Source organism: Puma concolor, chromosome A3 (assembly GCF_028749965.1).
Source record: "Puma concolor isolate L17-30 chromosome A3, mPumCon1.1.hap2, whole genome shotgun sequence".
NCBI lineage: Eukaryota > Metazoa > Chordata > Mammalia > Carnivora > Felidae > Puma > Puma concolor.
Window position 1 is genome coordinate 9066043 of NC_141669.1, and position 27203 is coordinate 9093245.

Below are 27203 nucleotides of genomic sequence, written 5' to 3' on the forward strand. Positions count from 1 at the left end.
GAGAAGGCAGCCATCTGCGAGCCAAGGAGGGAGGCCTCAGAAGAAACCAAACTTCCCAACATCTTGATCTTGAACGTCCAGCCTCCAGAACTGTGAGAAAATAGACCTCTGTTGTTGAAGTCCCCCAGTCTGTGGTATTTTGTTATGGCGGCCCTAGTAGACTAAAATGGTCACCAGTATCAATTAGATAATTTAGTGGCGGGGTGGGGGGGGGGGGCGCAAGCCACACCATGTTGTTGGCGTTAAGAAGATAGATCTTGGTTATTTCACTGATCTTGTTATTTTAAAATTGATATTGTGTAGACTCGACTTTGATTACATGTTCCTTCATCTCTGATTTTTTTTTTTCCATGTAAAATTACTTTCTCTTTAGTCTATTGCCTTAATAGCCTGGGGGGAAATATTTGCTCCTGAGGGTCATGGTTCAAATCTGCTTCATTTTGGTCAGACTATCTTTCTTTCCTTGTAAACAAAATTACACTGTGATTTTAAGTACAGAAACTCTTAGAAGGAAAAGTCTGCTTTGGATTCCAAGAAAGTTTCCTCTTATTATATTATTATATTTCATCTTTATTGTAGACTTCAGGACTCCTATTTTGCTTCCAGACACTCCCTGGAACCAAGCTCTCCCAAACCAGTGTCTTCCCCCAGAAAGAATCATAGGACCAAGGACAGTCCTTGGTCCCCCCCCTCCGGCTTCTCCCCAGGAGCACTCTAAAGAATCCCACTTTCATTTGCCCAGATTCCAACATTTAAGCACACATACATATGAAAAAAATAACGAAAATTCCCAATTGGCATCTCATCTTCTGGCTGTAGTTACCAACCTGAAAGAAGAGAAATAGCCGTGAAAAGGTGAAAGAGAATCCCGCCAATATTTGTCGATAGACTCAACATCGTTTCTGCGCAGTAATGACACGAGTTCATGAACATCTCCTCTTCTTAATTTACTTGCCTGGTTAACCAGAAGATCTCTCTTGTTTCACCTCAAAAAAAACTGTCAATCTTGAAAAGTTCCCATACTAAGAAAACTCCGTGTTCAATAAAATTGATTTTTTCAAATGATTGTTCTCTTGGCTTTATATTCCTGTTAGAACGATAAAAGGTTGTCCAGAAGAGTGTAGGAGATTGAAATGCTCAGGCAGGAAATGGGGGGTATTTCCATTTGCCTGGGATGTTATTTTTTCTATCTTTAAAGTAGAATGTTCCCCCAAACTCCTCTTTTCCCCTGCAAAGAAAAAAACATAAACAAAACTAGACCGTTATAGATCCTGGTTAAGTGGGTTTCAGGAGATTTTGAACTTTCGGGATTTTTGAGCGTCGGTATAGCTCTGGTTGATGGTACATTTGATGGACAGGTTGCAGGTGAATGACGGAGCCTGACTCTGTCACATACTCGCTGTGCATCGAGGCCAAGTCATTCCGACTCCGAGCCCTGATGGGGGAACCATAATATCTGCCTCACAAATTTTCATGTGCATCAAATGAGATAATGGATGTGAATTTACTCTTGAAACCATAACGGGGCTGTGCAGATGTTAGTCATTATTTTCAAACAGCATCTGTGACCTAGTTTTGATTGTGGTTTACTTTTGGAAGGAAGAGCATTGTAACTGCAGCTTGGCTCTTCTGGAACGAAACTAATTCAGGGACCTTAACTACCAGTGATCACATTACAGGCAGATACCCTGCTGTCGAGGTAGACTGACCCCAAGGATGATTGTTCCTTGCTAATTAATGATCAGAAGCATCTCCATCAGCGTACTAAATTCTGAAAATCCGTTTAAATAAAAATCATACTCGTCCGCAGAGCATCGCCTCCAGATGTGGTTGCTGTGCTCCGTTTAGAGAAGGAAAATACTCGTTGGAGGTTTTCCATGTTCAAATATTTCCATCGTTTGTAAGAACTTGCTTTTGTCACTCGTGCATCCTTTCTCAAGCAAATTTTTTGATCGTTCTTTCATCAGGTACATTTTCCTATTAGATGGTTTTATAGAAGGGACTGTTTTTTTATTGCCTAATTGCCATATGGAAGAGATTAATCATTAAAACAAAAATAAGAGGGGCGTCTGGGTGGCTCAGGCAATGTCTCTATTGCTTTCCTGGCCCAGGGAGGATTTGGCCTTTCTGGCTTGCCCATCGAGTTGACCTTTGCTTTCTGGGCATAGTTTAATCCCGACACCTTTTATCCGTCATCAGGAAAGTTAGTTTCGAGTCCTTTACGGTCACATCGTTTTTGCTGCCCTCCCCAGATCTTATCCTACAAATCATCACTGCCTTTTCTTCTCTTGGCCACCTGGTGTGGGTGAACCTTCATGAAGCAATCCTTCCCGTGGGGTTTGTCGGCTTGAAGAGGACCTTGTGTGGTGAAGAGAAAGGGAGGGGGCTGGGCTCCGGGGGACCCGGGTTTCTGCCCCGGATTAACTCCAGAGTGTTGCCAATGTGGCTGGCACGCTCTGGGCCTCGGTTGATTCCTCTGAAAAATAAGCCATTTGGAGGAGCTGTCCTCCAAGATTTTCCCCCAAATTTAGCTTTTCCGTAGTTCTTGGGCATGTAGGATGTGGAAAGAATACGTGCTTCAGAGCCCGGCCGACCTGAGCTCCCAACGACTTTGAGAGAAGTTACTAAAGTTCGTTGAGCCTCAGTGTTCTTGTCTGTAAGATAGTGTTGATCACGCTCACCTCAAAATTATAAGCATTAAATGTACAGAAAATACTTCTGTATGGAAAATGCCACAATACGGAAAAGAGACAACTACCGTTTCCCTTCTCCTCTTCCCGTCGCCTCCTAAAAAATTAAAGAAAAGCGACACATGGAAAGGAAATCGGAAGCTATCGGCATATTTTGCTGCAGAGAAGGAATGTGCCCGAGGACTGGCCCTTGCCCCTCGCACGCTTTTGGAGAACGCGGGGCTGGGATGAGGCTCGCAGAAGCTTCTGGTCCACTGACCCTCTAAGAGACGCTGGGTGGAGCATCATTTGAAGCTTCTCTAGTAACCGTTGCAGAAGGAACGGGGGACACATGATCCGACAGAGGACACGGGGAACGTGGGTAGTGTGAAGACAGAGAGACGTGGGGAACGTAGCGACAACTGTGACTCCTAAGGACGTTTTTGGTGACTCTTGCAAGACAGCGGAGCAGAGAGAGGATCAGAAAACTGAGGCGGCTCCAGGAAGGGGCACCTGTAGCCATTGCGCCTCGGTGGCTTTCTCTCCTCCAGCGGAAATCACGATTAGGTTCCAGGGTAACACGAGAAGGTCAGAACTGACAGCGGCCTTTGGAAATCTGGTCTCACCTAAAGTCCACGTTTTATTTCCTCCCCCATCACCCGATGGCGTAGTGCAGAACCGCTCTGTCTGCCTTCCTCTCGAGGGGAAGCCGGGACACAGGAGTTCAGGGGTGGCGCCTGGAGCGTAAGCCTGGGGATGAAATGAACGTAGCGGTGGGAAACGCAAGCATCTAAATTTAAGTAAAATGGAAAATTAAGCCCATTGTGCTAGTGCAGTTTGGCAGACGTGGGGCTTAGCAGCGTAGCTGTGAAATAAACGTCTCAGTGCTTTGAGGTGCCCGTGCACTCTCTATAAACCAACCATGCGACACGGTTACCAGAAAAGTAAACTCAGGAGTAAAATGCATTATCAGAGGATTTATGATTTTTGGAGCAGACAGAAGGAGAGACAGAATTCCAAGCAGGCTCCATGCCAGCAGCGCAGAAACCCCATGCGGGGCTCGAACTTACCAAGCGCGAGACCATGACCTGAGCCGAGATCGAGAGCTGGACACTTAACCGACTGCACCACCCCGGTGTCCCTACGGTATTGTTTTCACCGTCAAGGTTACAGATGAAATGGAAATGGGGGTCATACTGGCCTAGGAGGATCACTGGGGGTTTGCCCACGCCGGTCACTTTGGAATGCCTCTCCCAGGCTGGTGCTCAGGGGGGCGTTGTTCCTCCTTCAAGACCCTCGCGGACATCTAGACCTTCTGTGCACCAGCCCATGCTGTACGGTAATCCACAGCGGTCATTCACACACAGCCCCTGTTCAAGCCAGGACTCCGGGGGGCACAGACCATTTGTCGTTAGCCTTGCATCCCTGTGGCCATTCGGGAATACCATTAGAGCTCTCTACCTGTTTGTCGAATACCCTGATTAATGAGAAGATTTTCATAAGCATTTAATGATTCATCTACCTGTTTAACAGTACTGATGGAGCTTCTACGAGGGTCATGAGGTGACTGCACCAGATTAGATCATGCACAGACCCTATCTCAAGGCGCCTTGGTCCAGCCGAGATCCGTCATACAAAGAGCGGCTGGAGGAATTGGGGATACTTAACGAGGGTACAAAGGTCTTAGGAAGAGCTCGGCAGGGCTTGCAATATTAAAGGGCTGGAAGGGAGAGCGTGTGCAGCCTGGGGGATTCCAGAGAGAAAAGTCGGTGGGAGTTTGAGGGAGGGAGATTCCAAATAGCAGGAGGAGTCCCAGGGGTCGATGGAATGGTTTGCCCTGCAAATGGCAAACTGCGCCAGAGTGGCACTGTTTGTGGCCGACACCTGTGATGCCCGCCTGACCGGAGGGGATGTCTGCTAGGAAAGAAGATGCACAGCCAAGCCCTGGGGGAGTCTCCTCTGGTCCCAGAGAGTCTTGTGTTTTCCCTGGAAGAGTGGTTTCACAGAGTAGATGTTTGGTCCCAAGCTCTTACCTTTTTCTGCTAAAAATAAAGCCCAAAGGCAAAAGGCAACAAAAGGTCTACATGTTGAGGAACATTTCCAGGGGCTGCTCCAGTAAGACCCAAGAGAGAGTTCAATGGCCTGCCTGACATAGACTCACAGGGTCTCCTCGTTTGTCTCTGCTTCTCCCGTAGCCGTCAATCTAATGGGTGTGAAGCTTTACATATGGACAGAGCATCCTTCACAGGGACCATGTTGCTGTGCAAACTGCAGTGGGTTTGTCACCTCTCTGGGCTTTAACGAAACAGCCCTCGAGGGCCCTGCTAGCTCTCACACGCCAGCCTTTGTGTTTTATTCCAAAATGTCTTCTCTACCGACAGGGAGGCCGCTGACTGAGTCAAATAATGCCCTCGTCTGTGTATTCATGAAGATAAATGCAATCCCTTGCTCACCCATGTAAATCGGGCTCCGGAAATAAATGAGTAAGACGGTTTTGATGGCTATTAATTCTTCTTCTTCAGGTACCTGCAGAATTATGGAGAGTTTTACATTTGCTGGAAGGGAGAGAGGTCATCATTTATTCTTTCTCGCCAGCCAGATCTACGAATTCTTTTCCTCTTCTCCCTGGATTGTTTTTCTGGCATTTCCCAACTCCAGGAAACACATGAAATATGTTATTTGAGAAATTTCGCAGGCGCGTTTCAAAATTGGGTGGACACAATGTAGAAAAAGATATCTTTGTTGATTCGGAAAAATTAGTGGGACTTGGAGAAGCAGAAGTTATTTCGGATTTAAGGGTTTGAATGACATTCCTGCGCAACAACCCGGCCAGCTCCTTTCTGTTTTTAAAATTTTTTTTGGCAAAGGTTAAGATTTTGAGCACGTAGACTTTGAATGCAAAAGTCGTCTCTTATTTTTGTCCCAGTTCAGATTATTGACTCTGATAGGCCCAGAAGAGATGGAATTGATAAAAATAGCAAATTGCTGTTGTTTTTACATCTCGGAAAGGACAACATCTATGACTTCTGACAACTATTTCCTAGAAGGAGCTGGAACGCCCTAGAGCAGCCTTGCAAAGAGCTGCGCCAACACCGTCAGGTTAACTGATGGCCGTTCGTGGACTTTGGAACCTAAGTCTGCTTGATGTCTGTGGCACCACATAGACATCTACACCATCTTAACAGCAATTCGAAGTACGTTCACGTCCATCATCTACTTTTCATTATGAAGGTGGCACCTGTTAATTGCATCAAATTTGGAAATATACTCAACATGATGCCCATAAGGCCGAGCAGCAGAGACTTAAAAACAACAACAGATGCAGCCATGTCAGACTACTTTATGACTTTATATGACTTTTGAGGGCTTTGAGACCAAGCCACATTGCGGGGGCAGAGTAGGGGGTTCCCCACTGAGGGAATGTTCCGGTGCTTAATTATTCTGGGATGATGTAAATCTTGGAGCAGGGAAGGAGATGGGCCTTGCTCATGGCTTACAAATTAATTCTTCTAGGACAAACTCTCTGGGGTCAGAGGTCAGCCTGGCCCAGTTTCTGAAGCACAGAGCAGCCTGGTGCGGGATAGTGGTCGGTGACCTGCCGTTGTCTTGGAGGGTCAGATTGGCAGCCAGTCACCTGGGAGATGGCCCGGGAAGGTGGGTGTGGACCCGGGACTGCAGACATAAATGCTTTTGTCCACACCAGTTCCCCTCCATTGTCCCTAATGCTCTGTATCTTGTTGTGCATAGCAATCTGGGCTTGGGGGTGATTGTCGTAGACGTGGGGGTAATACCAGCAGTCGTAGTAATGACAATGACAATTAGACTCCCCTATAGAGTGTGTTACATTCTAGGCACTATTCTGAATACTGGGCGTGAACTCACTTTGTCCCCACGGCACCGTTATGAATTAGGTACTGGTATTTTCCCAGTTTGGCAGATTAGGGAACTGAGGCACAGGCAGGCCCCGGCAGGGAGGGTCCCGGAGGTGAGCGCTACACCGTAGAGGCTCTGCGGGGACCGGACCCCAGGGAGCGTGCCGCAGTACCAGGAGGGCTAAGTGATGCGCTTCCCCCGGAGAAGAGCGGGGAGAGGTGGCAGATACAGGGGTGGGGGAAAGGGCGCAGCCAGCTGCCGCGGAGGCTGCCCAACAAGGGTGCGGGTGTCAAAACAGAGGGACCTGGCCCACCCACGGTCAAGGCAGCATCGGAAGCAAGCAGCGGCCGCTTCAGGAAGTTGAGATTCTCGCTAAAGAGTTGGGGGCAGGGTCACGGGGTGTGGGTAATATATCAAGTGTATAAAACAGAATGAAAAATCTGGGGCGCTTGGGGGGCTCAGTCGATTAAGCATCTTGACTCTTGATTTCGGTGCAGGTCATGATCTCACGGTCCATGAGTTCGAGCCCCACATCGGGCTCTGCATTGACGGCATGGAGCCTGCTTGGGATTCTCTGCCTCCCTTTCTCTCTGCCCCATGAGTGCGCTCTCTCTCTCTCTCTCTCTCTCTCTCTCTCTCTCTCAAAAGTAAATAAACCTCAAAAAATAACAATATGTAAAAATCACCCATAGAGTCACCCCTGAAAGGTAACGACTGCACATTTTGATATATATACACGTTTGTGTGGACATGTGCATAAAATGTGTCTCCCCTCGATTTCATATTGTAAAAAGTTTTCAAACATATTGCACAGTTGAGAGAATTATGGACGAACGATGCTTTTTCATGTGGTTTTACACGCTGAGCCTGTTTCTCACTGAAATTTGTTATGAACATGGTTTTTAGCGGCTGTGGAATACTTTATTGGGGAGCTCTCCCACAGATGGTCTTAGCAAAGGGAAGAAAACTTCCCAAGCTCCTCTCCCCACTACTCTTGCCCACCCTGGGACCCCTGTGCCCCTGCGCTCTCCCCTCTCTGTTGTAACCAGGAAAGAACTTCCCAGAATAACGGTTGACCTGAGCAGGTGGGCAATACATATTTATGGACTAAATGAATTTAACCAATGCCTGTTTTGGCAACATTCACCATCCCCGGTTCTGTCCATCATCTACGTAAGCGTGGAAAGAAACGTACTGATTTGCATTTTTACACTGTTTCATAAGAATGATCTTTCAGGGGCCCCTGGGTGTCTCAGTAAGCGGAGCATTAAACTCTAGACTTTGGCTCAGGTCGTGAGATTAAGACCTACGCTGGGTCTTATCTCTTAAGATTCTCTCTCTCCCTCTGTACCCCCCTTTCTCCCTCTCTCTCTGTCTCCAAAAAAAAATTATCGTTAAGAAGTCGTTAACTATTAAATCAAGGGTTAGGAGCACTTTAGAGACTTCTTGCTGTGTTTGGCAAACCGTTTGTAGAATGCCTTTGGGAGAGTGCTACTGTCCTGTATCTTTGCAAGATTTAGTTTTATCAGCGTGGAAGCACTCATCAACTCAGCTAGCCATATTATTCAAGATGTCATGTGAACTTAGCTGCAAAGAGCAATGCACTGAGTTGGGAGTAAGTGTAGATACTCGGCTGGATTTTGAAAAGTGGTTCTCCTGAGTGATTTCTCTCCTCTCCATTGCAAACCTGCTTCAAAAAGAGATGCTACCTCTCTCCTCGGTGGATTCTCGGTCTGGGCTCACATGAACTTGCCTGAGTGGGGCCCAGGGATTCCGACCTAGAATTCCTTGTAACCACTCTAATCTCTTCGCCCGCAGCCTCTGCTTTGCTGGGTCCAGGACGAGGGTCATTCCAGCTCAGCAGTGAGTGAATACTCTTGACCATAAAACTCTCTGCCAACGAAAGACATTGTAAATATAGAGCAACGCAGTCTGGTGGTCATGGCTAAGGTGAGTAGGAATGTTGATATGATTCTGAGCAACATTCTCAGTGCCTCAGTGTACAAATGAACGGGATATTGAATCCCTGAAGATCAGAAGGCTTCTTAAATGCAATGATCTATTCTCAATCACCTAGCAGTGGGAGGCCAGGTATTAGACAACTGAACTCTAAATATGATTTCACACACTCACGTCACTGCTCAGGTGTCATACCTCTCTCTTTACCAAACTTTTTTTTTTTTTTTTTTTTTTAAATCTTTCCTCCAAAGCTCTCAAACCACACAATTCAGCTACTAACCGAGGCTCACCTTTTTGGATTTCCCCTGCTGTACTGTGGTCGAGGTGCTAATTAGCAGGGAGAGGGCCAAATGGCAGGCGGCCAGAAGGAAAAGAGACGTCAAAAGACCCGCACAAACCACAAATGGGACAGCCTGTGCCCTTGTAAAGTTGAGACACGCTTCTTAGGAGCGAAGCATAAAAGTCCCCCCACCGCCCCCCGCCGCTTCCGAACATGGTCAGGTTCGGCAGCGGGCTCCAGCCTCCTCACCTGGTAATTGGGGATTGGAATAACACCTCTCCTGCGGCTTGCCAAGAGGAGTAAATAAAATCAGATAAGGGGCAGCAGGCTAGGAAGCGATCCCCTGTTGAGCACCCCCATTGTGCCAGACTGTTGGCAACGTTTTCCATTTAATTCTCCCACCGGCTCCGTAAGGCTTGATGGATGGGCCAACCATGGCGGGGTCACCTGCTGAATGTCACATACGAAGTGGCCTGACCTCACTGCAAAGCCTTTGCTCTTGCTGCTGAGCCATGGTGAGGTGCGTGGCATTTTGTGGACACTCGGTCATGTCTGTTATTATTGGAGAGGACGGGAAAACGATGATCTCCTTGTTATGAATGAAAACAACAGATATTTAAAGCTGTTGGGAGCCTTTGTGCTCCGGGTTTCAACATGGGATTTACCTGTCCTATTTTAACCAGTTCGCATGAGCATTTGTTGTATAACCAGCACATGCTGTTCCTGCATATAACTTCGGTTACATAAATCTAAAGCCTGCTGACTGCTGGTGATCTTTAAAATCTAATGAGCTGAAGGATTCGTTTTGAGCCTTGGGGCAGGATGGCTGTAACCATTCCCCGAGCTCAGCTTTTAGGAGGATAAGTTTGCTGCATCTTTGCCATAATCCAACTGAAGCCTGGATTCCAAGCAACAGTGGATGAGATTTAAGTCTCTAAGAACGATATAAACTTAAATAAAACAAGGCTTAAGCGTAAAGTCCCTGCAAAGTCCCTGTGTCCACATTCCATCAGGATGACGTAATAGAAGTTTGGAAGCAGGCAGCCTCTCCCTTCGGGTCCCCTGACCGCTCCGCAAGATGGAAGTCAACGGGGTGGTGATCCGTGACTCTCAGAAGCCACAGATCACGGTGGGCTTTCTGAAGCCGGGCGTACTTGGCTGTTGGCGGGTTTCTCAACTACAAAGAAGATCTCTGTTAAAAAGAAAAAAAGCGAACTAGGAAGAGTTTTGGGTAATTGAAATCAAATTTTGTGTCAAAAGAGGAGTGAAGTAGGAGTTAGCTTTCTTCTCATTGGAGAAAAATCTCTATGTGGATAAAAACATCCTGACATTTAGTCTCGTCTATTTTGCTGGTGAGTCGAAATCAGAGCAGTGAGATCCAAGGAAGGGAAAAGATTTGGGAGCTTTCTCCACCCCCCCCCCCCATCTCCCATGGGATTCTTTCTTCTCCATTGGAGCCAAAACGCAGCAGATCATGGCCATGTGGCCCCCAAGCTGAGGACAGATGTCACCTCAGCCTCCTGTTGTTCATTCATATGAAGAGATACAGGGTGCGACCTACACTGGGTCACTCAGCCCCTCCGTGTCTCACATTTTTCATCTGCAGAATGGATAATAAAAGTATCTACCTCAATGGGTTGCGTGCAGATCAAATGGGTTTTAAACATTAATTCAATGTGTAAGTTTAAATTAAATGGGCAAATCTCTCAGAACGGACCCAGGCACATTGTAGGAGCGAAGGGTTTGCGATTCTTCTGTCGTGAAGACGAGAGCGTGGTCCTGGGTATGTGTGAAGTCTTTGGAATCCACCTGACCTGCCTCCAAAACCCATTCTACCATATGCCTGACCTTGGTTGGCCAAGTCGCCTGAAGTCTCTGAGTCTCTTTCTTTCTCAAATTTAAAAATGGAGGTGTCAATTCCTAACACTAGTAGCATTTTGAGGAAGAGGAAAGGATTGCATTTGATGATACGTGATGAGCCTGGTATCTGGCCCATGGCTAATTCTCTTACGAAGTATTTGTGGAAGAAAGTACCCCTGTGGCTGTAAGCACGTATTCCCACACACATCCAAATACAATCATGTTGGACCACTTTCCCTTTTTCGTTTTTAACTTCTGGATACTTTGTAGAGAACCCAACTTAACATCCCCAACCAGGGGAAAACCTAGGTTTCCTTTTTTGGCAAATGACCTCAGAAAAGAAGTGTATTAAGTCAGCTCAGGCTGCTATAAAAAACACCAGAGACGGAGGGGGCTTAAACAACAGACATTTATTTCCTCAGCTCTGGAGACTGGAAGTGCAAGGTCAAGGTGTGTCCGGGCTGCCTTCTGCTGAGGCGTCCCTTCCCGGCTGGCAGATGGCCATCTTCTCCTGTGTCCTCACACAGTCTTTTCTCACTGGTGAGCCTCCCCAGTGTCTTCCTCTTCTCAAATGGACACCAGTGTCATTGGATTAGGGCCACATCCTTATAACCTCATTTAACCTTAATTACCTAAGTTAAGGTCCTATCCCCAAATATAGTTCCCCTGGAGGTTAGGGCTGCAACATGTGAATTTTGGGGTTCAGTCCATAATAGGAAGCTTTTATATCACTTTTTCTTTCCTCATTCACGCTGACTCACTCATTCAGAGAAGCATCGTGTTGTATTTAGCCATTTGGAAGCCAAGGAGATCGGCCTCGGAAATCCCATCAACCTTTTGGTTGAGGATCTCTGTCTTTGGCCCTGGGAGGAAATACATTTCTGTTGTTCAAGCCACTTGGTCTGTGGTTCTCTCTTGTGGCAGCCCTCACAAATGAATCCACGCCCTTACTGAACTAATATGTACTTTTAAAAATTAAGCACTTACTGCGTTCCAACATTGCTTACGATTCTGAATGTGTAGGTCCTGCTTCAGATTTGACAAATTGGAATTTGAACCCCAAAGACCTGCCCTGCCTGTTCTTCCACGTCTAACCTCTGATCGTCACATCACGAGTCTCAAAAATCGGCCATCAGATACTTCTGCCTTTTAGTGGCCCTCACGGCACCTCATCGGATCTTCTACCTAATTTCTCTAGTTAGCAACGGAGTCTGGAATCGGGATCCAGTAGTAAAAAGAGGAGGCTGTGTTTGAGCTAGGGTGAGCCTCCCCTGGGACCTACGACCTGTTTTGCCAGAGACATTCCAGACTTTCTCTTGTTCTGAAACATGCAACTTTTTTGTTGAACTTATGGAACTGTTTTACTCCTGAAAATGTCCTATAATAATTGGTCCCGTTGGCATTGGGAAAGCTTATTGGATGCAACAGAACTGACTCTTTCACCAAAAACTAAACATGCACTCGGTTCACTTTTGCTTGAGGAATGAATATCTCACCCAGCTTAGACTTGTGTGAATCAGTCTTTTCTTGTATGGGTTTCTGTGGTTGAGCTCCTGGTGAATGTTTAGCTCATCTCCTTCCAGACCCTCCCTGACACCTCTAGGTTTACCGTACCCTTGGCTTGGATGTCAGGCGAGTCACTAGGTTTTTCTTACTCTGTGTAGGTCGCTGGGCTGGGTGAGGTTCAGGCGAGCTCATGACCATGAAAGCATTTTGAAATCTGAGATGTGGTACCGATTGTTACTATGATACTATCTGGAAGGGTACAGTTTGTTATTTTCCCTAAGAAGCCATTTCTTCACTTCTATCATTATCTATAAATATCTCCTATTTACACTGTAGCTTCTGACCGTGTCTTTATAACTAACTGTTAGATCAAAAAAGACTCCTGAGGCTGGATCTTATTTAATTATCCTTGATTTCCAGCAAGGCGGGCCTAGGCTAGGGGATAGAGAAGCTTCTTAACAATTTTTTTTTTTTTTCTGATACAGGGACTTCCAGGCCATGGTGGTGGATGGAGTGCAGGATTTCCATCTCTCGAGGGCCAACCCGAAGAACAAAATTGCAAAAGCCGAGAAAGAGTCCCAGCGGCAAAGTAATCAAGCATGAGAAGTTGCAAAATGTGATGTTGTATCCCGTCAGAGGCAGGGGTAAGGAAGGATACAAAGTTCTTGGCACATCTAAGTATTGCTCTGCCCCATGCCCTCATGTTATACACAAAGACAGGAATTTAGAAGACTATGTGCTTTCCCCATCAGTACCCCTAAACTTAGAGAAAGCGTGAGAAGGTCTTGAATAACATAAATCCCACCCCACGGGAGATGCTGGAGGCTTGTCTCCTCCAGAGGCTCTGAGCCAGAGACAGAGGAGTTTTCTGGGAGAAATCCTGTGGCGTGCTCAGACGGGGCAGCCGAATGCTTAGTTAGCACCTGCGTGTTATGGGAATCCCAAGCTGGAAAAAAAATGACCCAGAACTGGGGGGTCTGTCTTTTAAAACTTTTGGGGAGAACACATCAGAAGCAGGTGGAAAACTGCTCTGTGGGGCCTCTTCCACCCAGTGTTCGAAATCAGCTCATTTGGAATTTGTTGAGTCTTGGTTTACGGCTTAGTAGATGGTTAAGTTCTTGCGACCATCCTCCCTACGGAAGAGAACAAGTGTATTTTGCATCGTCTTCTCCTACTTTTGCTCAGTTGGGCGCTTTCCGTGTCTAGCTACTACCTGTCCTGGTTTCTACTTTCTCCCAACTTCAGAGGTTCACACTTGTGAATGTGTGCGTGTGGGACTGAAGGGAAGTTTCTGTCTGTTCTCTATTAGGACTCTCCTCCGTGACTCATTACCTTCAGCCGAAAAGTTCTTCTAAGCAGATTCAAGGGATTGTCAGAGAAAGTACAGTTTGAGGTTATTTTCAGTGTTTGGGTGTCTCCACGTCCAGTCGAAGGCCTCTGAAACCTGCCAGCAGTCCATCCCACTTCCTCTGCATTAGATCTATTTTTATTTATTTATTTTTATTAAAAAAAATTTTTTTTAACATTTATTTATTTTTGAGACAGAGAGAGACAGAGCATGAACAGGGGAGGGTCAGAGAGAGGGAGACACAGAATCTGAAACAGGCTTCAGGCTCTGAGCTGTCAGCACAGAGCCCGACGCGGGGCTCGAACTCATGGACCGCGAGATCATGACCTGAGCCGAAGTCAGCCGCTTAACCGACTGAGCCACCCAGGCGCCCCTAGATCTATTTTTATTGTGATTCTTGCTCTTATCACCGGAAGACTGGACAACTCTCTGGTGAAGGAGGAGGATTCTGGAAGATGAGAACTGTTTGTTCTCAGATTTCCCCCCTTGTTTTAGGGCCAAGTGCAACTCACCCAGCCTGTTTGTGATTGCCAGGGGCCTCCCCGGGGCCATCGGAATCTCAGGGTCAAAGACCTCCCCCGCTCCCCCACCCCCCATGCCAAGGATGCTGCCGCTTGGGGTTCAGAGTCTAGGCTGCTGGCTCAATCATCTCTCCTCACGCAGGAGTTCTTGTTTAGGGTCCAGGTTCAGTGTCTCTGGAATTGGTTTCAATAGGGGATTTCTTCTCTGTCTAGATTACATGTCCCTCGAGGGTATGATCTTGAACTTCTGTTATGGCGAGGAGTCAACTGACATCCGCTGGATGTTTCCTTTGCTTTAGACATGTTCAGTAGCTCCCCAAGTCCTCAGGACAGTGAGCGGAAATGATCACAGAGGGATGAAGAAACTTGCCCGTGGTCACACGGTTGTTAGAAGAAGCACCGGAAACCGAACCCCCCGGCTTGCGTTCTTTCCACCTTGTTGTCTGTTCTGCAGGCTGCCATTGAGGTTGACCGTCTCCACAAGTGTTCACCGGATGGTCCATGACGACGATGGTCACAGGGTAGAAAGGATGGAATTCTATGAATTTCTTGGTAAGTGAGGATGAATAGCTTTGCTCACCAAATCTCAGGATGTGTCACGGGGGACAAGCCCTTGGGCGCAGAGGACCGGAGAAAGGGGTGTCCTCTCTGCCAGGTAGAAATCTTCAAGAAGGAGGTCTCAGAAGGAATTTGGGGGGATAAGGTGGCTCTGCAGGCCAGATCTCAGAGCTTCAAAGTCAAAGATGCGTTACTTACAGGATAAAGTCCCTGTCAGTTAGTGCGACACATCCTGCTCACAATTGGACCGTTGTCTGTGGGTCCGGCCGCCGTTTCCACGACCCCCACCCTGCCCCACATGGACAGCCTGCTATTGACCGCTGCCCATGCTTCCCCTGCCTAGAATGTTCCTGTTCCCTCTGTATCTCTCCGCACTTTGAATGAGGTCTACTCTTCCTTTAAGTCTGAACTCTGCTGTTTCATCAAAAGCCTTTTCTGGGCACAGTCCTGATAGAAGCTTTTCAAGGGTACAGATGACACTCCGTTTCTTTGCCCTCGGGACTTAGCACTATGGATAATGCACAGGAGACCCTACACTGAGTGTTTCTTGTGAGGATGAATGGATAAATTCCTGAGAGGCCGTGTGGGGCTGAGATATCCTGCTGATCAGGAGACCTGAGCTCCCATCCTCACTCAGCCCCCTATAGGCTTTGTGCCCTCAGGCAAATGACTTACCTCCAATACTGAGATTTCCCGTCTATGAAATGATGTTAAAGCCTTGCTCACCAGGTTTATGAGATGAAAAAATAAGACAAGAAATGAACACTTTATACTGTGATGCAAGATTGGCTATGGGTTAAAAATCCCATCCACCCACACGAAATTAGAAACTGATAAATTACACTGCATTCAAATTAAGAGGTTCTGATCCCCAAAGGACACCATAAAGGAAGTGAAAAGACAAGCTACAAACTAGGGGGTCCTAAATGTGACGTCAGTAACTGCCCACCTCTAGGAGTAAGAACCCCTCGAGCCAATATAAAAAAATCTCCCCAGTAAATACGGACAAACGCACAAGCAGGCCTTTTGCAGAAGAGGAGACACATCGGATGAATAAACGTATGGAAAGGGAGATCGAGAGCACACTGAGATGGCTTTGGGATCCATTTGACTGGCAAAATTGACATTTCTGTGTTTTGCAAGGAATTTGGGTCAGTGGTGTTCCTGCTACTTTGCAGTGGAAACGCAGTCATTTTGAAAAGCAACTCGTGATTGAACAAATGGGGAGACTATAGATGCTGACGAGGATGTGGAGACACGGGAACCCTCTTGCACGGTTGGTGGGAATGCAAACTGCTGCAGCCGCTCTGGAAAACAGCGTGGAGGTTCCTCAAAAAATTAAAAATAGATCTACCCTATGACCCAGCAACAGCACTGCTAGGGATTTACCCAAGGGATACAGGAGTACTGATGCATAGGGGCACTTGTACCCTAATGTTTATAGCAGCACTTTCAACAATAGCCAAATTATGGAAAGCGCCTACATGTCCATCAACTGACGAATGGATACAGAAGATGTGGTTTATATACACAATGGAATACCACGTGGCGATGAGAAAGAATGAAATCTGGCCCTTTGTAGCAACGTGGGTGGAGCTGGAGAGTGTTATGCTAAGTGAAATAAGTCCTACAGAGAAAGACAACCTCTGGTGGGGGAGGGGAGACAGACGCTGGTATATGGGAGAAGCACAAGATAAATGTTAATTAGAAGTGTCTAGTTCTGGGCTTGGATGGTAGGGTCAGGGAGTTCTTTCTGCTTTTTTTTTTTTAATTTAATTTTATTTTTTTCAAATTTTTATTGAACTTCTATTTAGCTACCATAATATTGGTTTCAAGAGTACAATTTAGGGATTCGTCACTTACATATCACACCTAGTGCTCATTTTATTTATTTTTAAAAATATTTACTTATTTATTTTGAGAGAGAGAGAGAGAGCACGAGCACAGGCAGGGGAAGATCCGAAAGAGAGGGAGAGAGATTGAATCCCAAGCCGGCTCCGTGCTGTCAGCGCAGAACCGGACATGGGGCTCGAACTCAGGAACGGTGAGATCGTGACCTGAGCCGCCATCAAGAGTCAGATGCCTGACCGACCCAGGGGCCCCTCCAGGGCTCATTTTAAACAAATAAGCCCAGACAACGCAAGGTCATGCAAAGCTCCATGATGACGGGTCGGTGTGCCATCGCTGACTCAATTCAGTTCAGCTCAGTATATCTTTTCCTCAAATACCTTCGTTATGTTTTCTACTGTGTGTGCACGTGGGTCCATGTTCCAAGTGTTTGGGTGGTAGGAAGGGGAATAAGAAAGGTGGAGTGACTCTGGGTCAGTTTGTAATTGACCACAAACGTAGAATGATCACTGTAAACAACGTATGATCTCGGGAAGAGTCACTGCCCTTCCGTGCCTCAATTTCCCTGTCTCTGAAGAGAAGAATGGACCCAGTGGCCTGGAATTGCCGAGTTTCTGCGGCCCCTCCCTCCATCCCTCCTCACTGTGCTCACCTTTTCCTCCGCCTTCTCCTCGCTCCGGGATGTTCTCCCCAGTCACTCTCTCGGGGAGCCTGGGGACGACCAGCGGAGGGCCACGTGCTGAAATCTGGCCGCACATCCCTGCTGGCATCTAGCTTCCTGCTCTGTCCGTCCAATCGCGTTTGTTAATCACACAATTTAGTGCCCTGTAAACACGGCCACTGCTTCATTTCCCCGCAAGCGTCCTTGGCACCGGTGGCCGGGGAAGATTTGTTTCCAGTCATGAACCAAATATGAAGGTCACATGATTTCGTGATTTTTTTCCTTTCCAAAGAAATATGGGAGGCTTACGCAGGCCAACCTTCCAATTAATCCTGAGAACAGCTGCCTTCGAGGTGGGTGAGCCTGAATATTATTCACTCTCGCGGTCATTTATCAAAGAAAAGGAACTGTCTGCCGGCCTCCGATCGCTTTGATTCACTGGAGTCTGGAATGTGGTGCAGCTGGAAGATCCCTGTTTCACGGATACGATCCAGGTCGTTACTTGGACCTGCGTGGGCTCTCGAGTAGCCAGGACGGTGAACCTTCTGTGCCCGTGGTGCGGACTGCCCTGCGTATTCACACACGGTGCCTGAGTCGGCATCCACCTGCTGGTCACGGGGCTTTGGGACACCCAGGAATCCCCCAGTGGCCCTGCAGGTGCCTGTTTACGCCCGGTGGCTCTTACATCGCTTGCCTCCTTAGCTCCGGTGAGCAGGGGCTCTGTGCGTCGTAAGTGCCACCGGACAGACGGTGGGCGACCTCCCATAAGAAGAGCACAGGAGGAAAGCATCAGTGAGAACCTGTCGCATCAGAAACAAAACCAGCAGGGGCCCCTGGGTGGCTCAGTTGGTTGAGCGTCCGAACTTCGGCTCAGGTCATGGTCTCGCGGTTTGTTGAGTTCGAGCCCCAGGCCAGTCTCTCTGCTGTCAGCGTGGAGCCCCCTTCGGATCTTCCGTCCCCCTTTCTCTCTGCCACTCCCCCGCCCGCACGCTCTCAAAAATAAATAAACGTTTAAAAACAAAGCAAAACAAAACAAAACAGTATGTCTATTGCAAACAGCTGTATTCAGGATCCTAGGAGGATTTCACTTGCCCCTAAATCTATATAGGCAAGGAGATCTCTTTCAGTGCAGGTTCCCCCAAATTCCGCTTCGTCCTGTCTGATGGATGGATTCCCCGTGATCAGAATGGGCCGAAACACAGAAGTCCTCCATGGTCGCAGGAGATAAATCCATTAGGAATGGGGTGGTGAATTATGTTCCGGAACGGCAGGGACCGGGGAAATTAGGTGGTAGCATATTGAGGGAGCACAAAATGAAGCAGAGAGAGAGAGAGAGAGCGAGCGAGTGAGCGAGCGAGCCTGAAAGTGCTGAGCAGATCCTGAACAATGGTCAGGGCTCCAGGTAAGAGGGCAGCGCTCTTACATGGATGTGATTAACTTTTTGTGGGTGGGGCCATCTCATAGAATCTCTCTCTGGAAGGTGACGTAGGAATTTTCATCCCGTTCCCAGGCAGGGAAATGGAGAAACGTCTTCTGTGCTTGGAGGGGATACATCCAGGGTCACATTCCTCAGGGCGTGTGTCATTGGCTTCTGACCTAAGCAGACTGCTCGGTCCTTGACCGTCTTCCTGGGGTATCCAGCCCATGCCCTCAACTGTCACACACTTGCTTGGGTCCTCACGTCTCCGGTCTCAGCCCTGATCTCACTCCTGGGGGTTTGACTCACACATCCAACTCTCTCCTAGCTCTTACCTGCCTCGGATTTCATGTCTGAACTTAATCCACTTGCCCCAAAACCTGCTCTGATTTCGGGACTATCACCAATTCCCCTCACTGAGGCTGGAATTCTGATGTCATCGTGTATTAGCCCGGGCCTTCAGAATCTACAGAACAGGATGTGTACGTATAGAAAGAGATTTATTATGAGGAATCGACTCATGCAACTATGGGAGCTGAGGAGTTTCAAGATCTTCAGGTTTGATCAGCAGGCTCGAGCCCCAGGAAAAGCCAGTGTTTTGGTTTGAACCCAAAGGCAGGAAAAGGCGCAAACTCCAATTCGAAGGTGGGTCAGGCTGCAAAAATCCTCTCTTATGCAGGACTGTCAGCCTTTATGGTCTACTCAGACCTTCAACTGATTGTGTAAGGCCCACCCAGACTAGGGAGGACAACGTCCCTTACTCAGTCCACACACAAACAGTTAATCACATCCCAAACACCCTCACAGAACCACCCAGAATTGTGTTCGACCATATATCTGCGCACCTGGTGGCCCAGTCAGGGGCCACATAATAGGCTAACTTGTCATTTCGCTGCACAGGTGCTCAGTTTCAACTCAGCAGGCAAGTCATCTTCTTTCAGATGCTCCCATCCCTCCGCTCCGTGGCATGGCCATATTCTCGAGAGCGCTCGTGGTTCATTCTGCACCTTCAAGGGCTGATAAGCAACCTGCCGGACCTCTCTGCTCCCAGAGTCAAATAGGCCACTCACACATCTTTGCATTTTGACCCAGTGGTCTCTTGGCTGTGTCCCCAGCGTGCTCTCTTGCAAATGTGTGCACATGCCTCATTCTAGAAGATATGATTACGATGTGGGACCCTGTGTCTCTGTGCAGCTTGATGCATCTCCCAGCCAAGAATGGGCATGAGAAGCCGGGAAGACCCGAGTCTGAATCCTGACTATATTAATTTCTAGCTGTGTGATCTGGATGGAGCTACTTAATTTCTCCAAACAGCAGATTCCTTTATCTGGACAGCGGTGCTAAAACCCTTTCTTCCAGCGCAGGGGACTGTTAAAGAAGATGCTCAAACGGTGTCTGGGTCCTAGTACATGTCAAAAACTTTTGTCTGAACCAAGAAGTGGACTTATAACCTTTCTCTCCTAACATTTCATGAAGTCATCACATGCTGGATGTGCAGTCCTCAGGTATGATTTTCTCCCCATTTTAGTGGGGCTTTCCCCCAACGCACTCTATTTTCTACATAATTTTTGGAAGCATTCGAATATATGTTCAGTGTTAGTAGTCTCTTTCTCTCTCCCCTTTCTCTTATGGCTGATGACCTGGCCCGAGTCTTCACTTGGGAGTAAGGACCAGTGGTAAAGTTCTAAGCTACAGAAGTCTGCAATCTGCAGTCGCCAGGCACGACCTAGCGCCATTCTACTGTTGGCGTGACCCCCGTAAGACCAGAGGATGCTGCGCTCTGGGCCTCGAAGGCACCAACGTGAATCCCTACCCTGATTCTTCCCAGGAGAAGCGAAGCGTTGGAAATTATATTCAGCTGCAGGAGTTTTCAGCCTCACATTCGGAAAGAGCAGAAGTTGCTAGAGGCTATTTTCAGAGAACTCCTAATAAGTACAGAACCCAAATACAGACATGGTTGTTAACACCCTGGGAAATGCCAAATCCAAGCTGGATCGCAGCCAGCAGAGAAATGGAAAGTCCTAGATAGCTTATCTCAGAGCCAATCTGTATTATGCGGGAGGCGCAAGAGGCAATTGCACGGGAGGACACGAGCTCTCCTTCTAGGCTCTACATCAGCGCCTTGGACCGACAACATCAAGGTGCATCGGGCATTTTCTGAATCTGCGAGTAGGTCCCTTGTCCTGCTCTGGGTTCTATCCTGTGCTTCCAGCCTTCTTCTCCTTCAACCCACCCATTCTTCCTGACCCGTTTCATTCATTCCTGGGGCTTCCGGAACCTTCTCTCCCTCAACAAATGACTCCTTGTGATAGATCTCCAGGCTTGAGTTTTTAAACAAGTTTATTCTATTTATTTGTTTGTTTGTTTATTTATTTATTTAGAGAGAGAGAGAGAGAGGAGAGAGAGAGAGAGAGCACATGGGGGAGAGGCAGAGAGAGGCAGAGAGAGAATCCCAAGCAGGCTCCACGCTGTCTGCATAGCCTGACGCGGGGCTCGATCCCACGAACCGGGAGATCATGACGTGAGCTGAAATCAAGAGTTGGATGCTCAATCACCTGAGCCACCCAGGCCCCCCGGCCTTGACTTTTTGTCTGCATGTCAGGCACCTGTTTAAGCCCACGACAGACACCCAAACTCAGCATGCTTTTCTCCAGCTCTGTTACTCAGCGCTGGGACACAGGTTCTTTGACTACAAGCCAAGAGCTTTCTGCTCTCCACAAAGATGCCTTGGGTAGTTGACGTGGTGGCTAATTGAAGTTAAAGCACCCATTTAGAATGGTTTTGGGGGAAGGTGACAGAAAGTCTGACTGTGGCAATGATTAGAATTTGGATTCTGAAGATTTGGGTTCAAACCTCAAGATGCAACCTTCATACCTTTCAGGCAGCATGGCTTCAATAAATCATTTCCATTTGCAAACAGAGCAGGAGAAGACACAATTAGTATAATTAGGTTAATAGCCTATATACGTATTATCTATATACAGGTTAATTATATGTATATATTGTAATTATGATTATATATGACGTATAACATGTATCTTATATATGGATGTTGTATATTTATACATGTTACACGCAAACATGTATTATATGTATATATTATCTGTACATACAACCTACTAATATATAATTAGTGTAAGTAGGATAATAAAAGTTAGTTGTGATGTTGTGTTTACCTCGTGCTAGTCACTGATCTAAGTGCTTCTATATATTAGCTCATTTAATTCTCAAAACAATTCTGTTAAGGATCATACTATTATGGTTCAAACTTTTAAAAAATGTTTACATAGTTATTGTGAGAAACAGAGCGAGAGAGAGAGAGAGAGAGAGAGAGAGAGAGAGCAAGAGGGGGCGGGGGAGGGGCAGAGAGAGAGGGAGCCAGAGAATCCCAAGCAGGTTCCATGCTGACAGCGCAGAGCCCCATGGGGGGCTGAAACTCACGAACTGTGAGATCATGACGTGCCCCGAAATCAAGAGTCGGACGCTTAACCGACTGAGCCACCCGGGCCCCCCTCAAACTTTTCAGAGTAGGGAAGGGAGTCAGAGTTATGTGGTCCGTTTCCGCTCGTGTTTGCAGGGGGGTCGGCGTGAGGCACTGTGCACAATGCTTCTGCCTGGTGCCCGCCACGGCAGGTTGGTGTCCTTACCCTTTCCCTCCTCCTTCCCCTGCCCACCAAAATGCTGTCACCTTTACTTGACGTCTTCTGTAGCTTAAATATGTGCATTTTTAGTTTTGCAATGTAGACACGTTTGTATTAAACGGTGAATGAATACCTTTCTCCAAATGTCTCCCTACATGTCCGTGTCCCTAAAGCTTCCCACTTAACCCTCCCAGGAAGGTGAGCACCTCTCTAGGTCGAGACTCACCTGCGAAGGAGGTGATAAATCACAGGCACTGTCAACTTTTAACATGTGGTACTCTCTTTTTTCTGAAACCCTTTTCAGTGGCTGTGAGGGCACAGAGATGACCTTCAGAGGTCAGTGCTTCCAGGATACATTCCAGGGCTGAAATCCAGGTCCCCCATTGGGATGTGATGGCCTGGATGCATCAGGGGCAGAGGGATGGCCCTGATTTTCAGCTGACCCAGGCTCACTGGCCTGCGGGTACTCTCCAGCCCGGTCCTGGCACTGCTTAAACGGGCAACGCGTCCACACGGGGCCAACGTGATAGTCTTGGTTTTAAATACAAAATCATGGTGCCAACAGAAGAGGCTACCTAGCCAGTGTAGGTCAATGGCTCTATTGATTCTGTGAGTTGTATCAACCCTCTGGGTATGATCTATTAATAAGGATTTAAAAAGGAAGGGGTACTCACAGAGAAGGAAGCAGAGGTGTAGGCTTGATGGTAGAACTTACATAAGACGTGTTGCACCCCAAAGCGTAGGGAGAGACAGAGCAGCAGTCTTGCCTTGGGCCACGGATGAGGGTGTAGCAATGGGTAGCTGGGGTGCCCTGGAAACTGGGGAAGAGTGGCCCACGGGCATCATCTTCTGGCTGGTGGTGTAAGAAGGAACAAAAAGGTTGTATCTTGTGTTTTGGAAAGAAGAACAGGAAAATTCCAGTGGGGTAGTGTTTGAGATTCCAACTTCAATGGAATCAATGGGCAGAAACCAAGGGACCGAGATGCAAAAGTATAAAACAACATTTGTATCCTTTCCTTGCTGAATCCAATCTACCTTTGGTGGCTTTGTTTTGATGACCAGGAAAATAAGTGAACAGGAGACTTGAAAGAAGCCGAATGCTCCAAATTTTTCCATAAAAGGAAAACAGATGGGAGATCCAAGTGGTCTGGGGGTCTCAATGAAAATTTAGAAACGCATCAGGCGACCACTAATTTGGGGATAATAAAGTGTTCAAGATTTTTTTCTGCGTGCTTCAGAATGTAATTTCCCCTTTGGCACCTTTGAGAAAAATCCATTCAACATTAATAGACTTTTCAAAGCTTTTACTCTTCCTCTTTGGGATCAGGGATGTCTCTTGAATTCAAGGTGGCGTAGTAGAGTGGTTTCAAGCACAGGTTTTGTAACCATACCTCCAGAGTTCATGTTCTAGCTCCACCACTCATAGCTGTGTGATCTTGGGCAGGCATGGAACTTCTCTGTGCCTTGGTTCTGTCGTTTATGGAATCTGATCGTTGTAGTGTCTACTTGATAGGGTTGTTGAGAGGAGGAGACAAGGGGGCTACTGTAAAGCTTGGGACACGGTGCTGGGACACAGCGCGTGCTAGTCAGTGGGGCTGTTGAGTTACCATGTGGCACCTTGTTGGCGTTAACTGCAGTGTGGATTCTAACTCTGTGTGGGAAGTGATTATTTTGGATTTTCGACTCACACCGAGTGATGTTGTTTATAAATTATTACCATAGAATGAAGTCAAGAATGCATCTTCAACATTTCTTTTCTTTTTCTTTTTTTTTAAATTTAAATTCAAGTTAGTTAACATACGGTGTGGTCGTGGCTTCAGGAGTAGAAGCCAGTGATTTGTCTCCCACTTACGACACCCAGCGCTCATCCCAACAAGTGCCCTCCTTAATGCCCATCAACCATCTAGCCCATTCCCCCCCACCTCCCCGCCAGCAGCCCTCAGTTTGTTCTCTGTATTTAAGAGTCTCTTATGGTTTGCCTCCCGCTCTGTTTTTATCTTAGTTTTCCTTCCCTTTCCCTATGTTCATCTGTTGTGTTTCTCAGAGTCCACATAGAAGTGAAATCATATGATATCTGTCTTTCTCTGGCTGACTTTATTTCACTTAGCACAATACCCTCTAGTTCCATGTATGTTGTTGCCAATGGCAGGATTTCATTCTTTCTCATCGCTGAGTAGTATTTCACTGTGTGTCCATACCACAACTTCTTTATCCATTCGTCAGTCGATGGACGTTGGGCTCTTCCCATAATGTGGCTATTGTCGATAGTGCTGCTATAAATGTTGGGATACACGTGCCCCTTTGAATCAGCATTTTTGTATCCTTTGGATAAATTCCTAATAGTGCACCTTCAACATTTCTGTTGGCTCTAGGGAGCAAGGAGGTGGGAACTGACCCAATAATGAGCCGTGACGGCCCTCAAAATCCCTCCCCAAAGAGAAAGAGTATCTGGAGAGGATGTTGAGATAGAAAGCAGAAGTTTTTTGTTTTGTTTTGTTTTGTTTTGCTTTACGAAGGTAATCATGATAATCAAGACCTGGCATTTCATATGAAGAGCTTCACTTATGTAGCATGATGTTAATTCACTTGCATAAGAAAACCAAAGAAATCACGTTACAAGATGGATGCCCACCTTGTTGGCCAAGCTGAAGGCCCTCTGGAAGGGGAGGGGTTCGGTGGCCCATGAACTTGGACTGAGTCAAGGGTTGCTCTGCTGTGCCCGCTGACAAGGGGGCCCTCTGGAGCTGGAGCTCTGAGCTCACTGCTGATGGGAGACGTGGAGGAACACAGCCAGGTGTGGATGAGCAGAACTCAAGCCCCTGGTAGGAATGCAGCGGAGGGCTGCCGATGGCAGATGACGCAGGTAGAGAAGCAGCGGAGGCTGTGGGAGTATCTAGGGGACCTGCCTTTCTGACGTTCTATGTAGCAAGGCCACCAGGGCCTCTGAGTCCGTGGCACACTCTCTGAACCCTTGAGGCAGAGTGGACAAGCGTGCTGACCACTGTCAGGGTGCCTGGGCACTTCATGGCCACATGCGGGCAGGAGGCAGAGAAGGTCCTTCTCTCAATACGTGTTTCAGTAAACGCTTCCACAGTAGGTCACCCGGCAGGTCCCTGGAGGAAGTTTGGAGAATCTGGATAAGCCTGGGTCAGGGGAGTGCAGGACTGACTGAGAGCCAAACCTTCCTGAAGGAACCGATTTCCCCAGAGACTCAGGCGGCCCTGGATGTCCCAGCCAGTGGAGCTGATCAGAGGAAGGGAAGAGAAAGAATGGCGTTTCCTGGAGAGAGAGCTGCAAGAGACACAGCTGCCCTCTCAGGTACCGGAGCCGACTTAGGCAACTGGAATGTGGACACAGTGCCCAAGGGAAGTGGTGGCAAGGCCAGATAGATCACTGACCCCCACCGGGGGAGCCTCAGAATCAAAGCCCCTGTTCTGTCTCTGGCCTCCAATTGGTGAGGGCTGGGTACAAACAGGGTTCCTTCCTGATTCCTGGAACCCACGGGACCAGCGTGGGGTGGCCCATTGCTGCAAACACTGCCCTGCCCAGGCCTTCTGTGTGTGTAGACGCCCTTGCATTCGCTCTGCGTGTGGCACGAAAGGAGAAATAGGACAGCCAGTGGCCAACAGCATCCAGAATGGAGGGTTGGAGACACCTCGTCGTTCTTTCCTTTCTATAGAAAGAACACACCTCCTCTTTGTGAAGGTCTGTAGAGTTTATCAGCGTTGAGCCCAGAAGGGACAAAGATGATCTCTGTAGGTGGCCCCCACCTCTTGTCCCAAGTCTCTCAAAAAATACTGAGAAGTGAAAAGGTCCGGAGTAACTTTTGGATGCGTTTTGTGTGCTCCCTCCCATGAATCTACCTCAGGAGGCCTCAGTCAATGTTTGCTTTCAGGGCTTTCTTTGGCTGGGTATTTCCCTTGCCACCATGGTCACAGAGATTGGCCTGGTAGAACCTAGGGAAAGGGGACATCCTAGGCCAAATCAGGAAATGAAAGTCAAATTGTCTATCTTCGATTCAGTTGATGCCCAAGCTTATGTGACCATGTGACCCTGAAACTTTTCTCACCGAAGAGCTGTGCACACTTGGGTTCCTCTGCACCCGGAGAGCGGAGAGTGCCTGAGGTCATACAAAACGAGCATCGTGGCCAGCGCTCAGCACAGCCAGGTGCTCTCTGTGTTTGGGTGCTAAGGGAGGAGTCTGCACCTGAAGGTGGGGCCCCGGCTGGGGACAGATGAGAGGAAAGACACCAAGAAAACAAGGGACGAGCCAATGGTCAGGAACTGAGTGGTGGTGAAGGGACCATTCACTTTCGGGAAAACAAGGGCTTTCTATTGTCTTGAGTTATTATCAGTTTGTTCTGGTTCCGACTTCTAAGTGACATTTTGACCCAGAATTTGACTTAGAATTGGAAGGCACCCCAGACTGTCTGACTGTAGAAACACTTCATTCTTGACAGGCAAGGAAATGGTGGCCCAGAGAATGCTTATAACTGGTTGAGGCTTACAAAGATTGGGCCAGAACTTTGATCCACTAGATTGAATGATATCAAGGTTTTGTTTTTTTTTTTTAAACATTTATTTATTTTTGAGACAGAGAGAGACAGAGCATGAACGGGGGAGGGGCAGAGAGAGAGGGAGACACAGAATTGGAAGCAGGCTCCAGGCTCTGAGCCATCAGCCCAGAGCCTGACGCGGGGCTCGAACTCACGGACCGTGAGATCGTGACCTGAGCTGAAGTCGGACGCTCAACCGACTGAGCCACCCAGGCGCCCCTCAAGGTTTTTTTTTTTTTAATGTTTATTTATTTATTTTTGAGAGAGAGAGAGTGAGCGTGAGCAGGGAAGGGACAGAGAGAGAGAAAGAGAGGGAAACAGAGAATCCCAAGCAGGCTCCACACTGTCTGCATGGAGCCCGGTGCAGGACTCTTAACCCTGAGATCATGACCTGAGCTGAAACCAAGAGTTGGACACGCAGCTGACCGAGCCACCCAGGTGCCCTGAATTATATCAGGGTTTATTTGGAAAATAGATATGAATTTCTTACTCTGCTCTAGGCGTAT

At 47.6% G+C, this 27203-nt stretch overlaps 1 long non-coding RNA gene across 2 annotated transcripts in view; it reads left to right on the forward strand.

Moving 5' to 3' along the window:
- The window catches only part of LOC147582238 (uncharacterized), a 34532-nt gene extending 12868 nt beyond the window's left edge, over nucleotides 1-21664 (forward strand). The window contains exons 3-7 of one of the 2 annotated variants that reach the window (XR_015248879.1): nucleotides 8361-8492; nucleotides 12633-12791; nucleotides 14471-14568; nucleotides 19401-20005; nucleotides 20165-21664. This is a non-coding gene — a long non-coding RNA (uncharacterized LOC147582238). Of the gene's footprint in view, nucleotides 1-8360; nucleotides 8493-12632; nucleotides 12792-14470; nucleotides 14569-19400 lie in introns of both variants that reach the window. The other variant, XR_015248878.1, reaches the window with a different exon arrangement.
- The last annotated feature ends 5539 nt before the right edge of the window (nucleotides 21665-27203 follow it).